We start from the raw sequence: 4191 nt of genomic DNA on the forward strand, positions 1-4191 counted from the left end.
GCGTCGACAATTCGAAAAGGAACGATAAGAGATGTAAAGAGAATGGATACCCATTTTACCTTATATGTTAGATTTGTGGTGTGGTGTGTTATGTTGTGGTGAGTTGGTTTGTGAGGAGATTGTATAGACATTTATACAAATAAGATAGTTGTCGTTCTAGGGTATACATGTGAAAGACGTGAGATTTAACGTTCGTAATTTTGTACACAGTGCCATATATATCCCGTTGTGTGTTTCTTTTGTAGACGTGAAGTGTGATATTGTTAAGCTGGGCCCGACATTGTGCTGTTGAAATTACATACGCTCAACGGCTTTTTAAGTGGGTGGGTGTTATATGTGAATTGCTCACCTGTCTGTGTTGTGTATGTGTAGTCGTGTGTCGTGTCGTGTCGGTGTCGATAGTGTGTGTCGGTGTGGTGTTAGAGTGTTGTGTGTGGTGGTGTGGTGCATAGATCGTGTGTGTGGTGTGTGTGGTGGTGTGTGTGTGTGTTGGTCGTGTGTGTTGTGTGTGTGTCGTGTGTGTGTACTCGTTAATATGCATGTGTCGTGTGTCGTGTGTGTGTGTGCTCTTCATGCGACAGTTCATATTAGTGGAACCCGAAGGTAACTCGTTGTTTCCGACGGAGACAGTCGTGTTCTGTCGTAAACTTCGAACCGTCGGAAGTCCTCCACGACTGTGGAGTGAGTGAATTTCGGCAAGTTAATGTCTGTTTGCAACCTCTCCCGTCTCTCTCTTTTTATTCTCTTCTGAATTTACTTCCATCTTTGATTTTAACTTCCATTCTGGTTTTCTTGTCTCTCCTCGCGCTTTAGCTGTGTGTCTCAATAAGCTGCAATGCTGGTTTTTCTTGTAAGAGTCGAGAGTGGTAAAGGGTGTGTTGCCGGTGACGCGTATGGGTTTGTCAACGATGAGGACAAAGATTTCTATGGGGAGCAGTCGAAAGAGAAGAAGAATCTGGAGACAGGTGTGACAACGATTGAAAATACACAATAGCAAGAGCGCGCCACCGCGCGAACATAGGAATGTAGGACGATGTGTCCAAAACACTCAGTGTACTTAAAATTCACCGGATCTAATGTAGAAGGTCGCGTGAGAGTGAGAGGGTGTAAGAGGCAGGCGGTGGTGATAGGAAGACATTACAATACGGATATCCTGAGGAGTTTGAGGTTTGTACTATTAATCTGTTAAAAGTAATCTTTGCTGTAACTAGAATCTTCGATGGGGATTCACCGAAGTATTGAATTTGCACTCCCCTTACTCCCTTCTGATCGGCCTCTATTGATATGTAAACTCAATCTATCTTGCCGAAACATCTCTATCTTCTCGACGTTGCAATGGTAATGTAACGGAATGAGAGTGTCTACCGTGTGTGTCTGAGGAGGGGTACGTATTAAAGACAATGTTACTGTGTTCAAGAAGATTTTGCCTGTTTGTTGCCCGTCACAGGTAGGTATATCAGCGTCGACGCGGAGACACTGGACCGTATATATCTCTGTACAAGTTCGTGGGCATGACGACTTATAACACTCGTAGGTTGATAGTCAGCGGTGAGATCTGGGATTGACGATTTTTGATCCCTCTTGTGTCACTGACGATTGTAATGATGGTCACAGTTCAAGCACTTTTCTGTGCGAGGGATCGACAGGCTATAAATGTTATCTCTTTCTTCTGATCCCGACTCGCACGTGAAACTCGATCCATGTATCTCGAATGTAAAGTTTGCTCTCGGCTGATTTAGCTAGACTCTAAGTGTCATAGAAAGGAAAAATTTTCACCTGGAAAAAGATACCCGATAGCGAAAACCTTACTAATTACTTTGGCACGATCCTGACTATAGATGATCGTAACAACAAAGTAATACACGAATATAAATAGCTATCGAAGGTAAAAGATACTAAGTGTTTTTATGCTTCTCGATCTAGTAGCGTAAAAAATCGTAAGGAAACGTAAGAAGCGAGTAAATTGTGACGAAAAGGTACCCACTAAGACACCTCTTGTCGTTGGTAGATGTCCGGACCGTATCACATGATGTCCAGAGGGCCCGCGAAAGTTGTCTTGGCCCGTTTCAGGTCACCAGAACAAGGGGGTATGGACTTCACAACCTCGTAACCTGGTCATGGCATCGCGGTGAGACCTCTGCGAGTATACTTATACACAAAGTTTAGCCCTAGTCTCCGTAACGTACTAACTAGTTGGAAAATTTACATTCTCCAGGGAAGTTACATTAGTAAGAGGTATTAAACCTACTATTTGTTAGTGACTAAGGCAGCACTAATACTTTACGGAAGACATGTGCCGCTCATGAGCGACATCGAATCTTAGTAAGGATTTTCTGGAGTTTCACAATGAGTCAGCACCCAAGTGATATTTATGACTGATTACAGCGGTAATACTTTCGTCTGAGATTCGGATTCAATCTGTCCGTCGGTAGGACATCACTTGTAACACAGTTCGTTTACGTTCTGGTCTTGAGCATCATATTATGGGGGAGTTGAGTAACACCGTCAAGCTTACGGGGTCAGCAACAGAACGTCTACCTTTTGTCATTTCGACTTAGAATAACTGAAAGTGTCCGTGGCTGGTTGGGACTACAATGAGCTCTGAGCAAGAATGTAGTTTGGACAAGATGACAATGTCTCTGTCAACGGCTAGGTTGCAGTCAGATTCCAAAAAGTAAACAGACAATGTTGTCCATCTACGTGTCTCGTAGGATTCACCTCCGCTTTAGAAAAAAAAAAAAATTATGTAGTATCACAAATCAACAACAGAAGGGCATGTTTTTCTGGAGTCTACTACAGGTTGCATTTTGACTGTCGATTAGTGGGTTTTATATAAAAAACGACAAATAGTCAAAGATGGTAAATAGAATCTTTCTGCGGTACAAGTCTCTACTATATTCTAGAAACTCACGAAATTTGTACGATCTTTGGTGATTTCATCTTTTTGTTCCAGTTTGCCAGGCTCAGTCGCCAACGCCAGAGACTCACAACGTGGTAATGCCCAGTGTAATAGACTAGGATCTCTCTTATCAGCCCTGCATCTCTGTGTCTCTCTTAGTACGGTTACGCAGTATTGTATAGCTTAAAGAAGTTTGCGTTGGTTTTTGTATTTATGGTGTGACATTTACGGTTATTCTGTATAAGAGCATTTTTCCTGTTTTTTGTAAGTAAATATTATAGCCACCTAGTTGTTAGAAGTCTAAGGTATATTTATTTGATTAATCGCTGTCGGGGGTAAAGTAAAACTATCATCAATAGTAGTCTTTATCAGTATATATGTCAGTTTATTCCCTTTCTCCTTTTATTTGTTTATACATTGGGAATTCACACCAGACGCTTGATAGGCGTTACTGGGTTTTTTTTACGCATTATATCATAAATAACAAATACATATATTAAAACTATACCCGGCCGCAAATAGATTCAAAAAAGACCTTGGAGACCAAACAAATATTACACCCACTTGAAATAGGAAAACAACAGTGAAAAAGCACAGAGACAACTTCCAGTCGTCCAAATCGAAGCACAGAAAATCTACCACCCATAACGCGTGACAAGTACAGCATATTCCGATATTCATACCTTGACACTCGCTGCCGTGCGCGTACAAGAGGTACTGGGTGTCCCACAAAGTAAGAATTGAAGCGAGTCGTAAAGGGTCCAACCAGAAATCGGGGCGACGGGCCACTGGACCAGACGGACACTCGCCTAGGCGCGCAGAGGTCGCGTAGTACGTCGAGTCGGAGTGAGAATCTAGTTACGAGTGAATTAACACCACCTGGGTACTTTTGTGTGTACCACCGTGTATTACATACGGAGTGTTACGGGACGTGTGGTGTTTCGTTCTGTACTGACGTAATTAATCTCGGATGTACACTATAGAGCTAAAGAACTCACTATCACTTCTGTGTTGTTTGTCTCGCTCGAGCTCATTGTGGAAGCTGTATAAATAGGGGACATTGTACATCTTCCACATGAGTATACCCGTTCTTCTTGCGGCTGACACTTTCATCGTTTACACACACAATGTGTTATGGACCTCCACACAATATATTTGTCTGAAAGGACACTTCCTCTATGACGTGACCATAGAAGGATTAATAGATTTCTTGAGGATGTCAGTACGGGACTATATGAGGGGTGAATTAGGACATTGACTAAATGTCGCAGTCATAGGACCGTTAGAACAGT

The sequence above is a fragment of the Notothenia coriiceps genome, unplaced genomic scaffold (assembly GCF_000735185.1).
Source record: "Notothenia coriiceps isolate Sejong01 unplaced genomic scaffold, NC01 NC01_scaffold00017853, whole genome shotgun sequence".
NCBI lineage: Eukaryota > Metazoa > Chordata > Actinopteri > Perciformes > Nototheniidae > Notothenia > Notothenia coriiceps.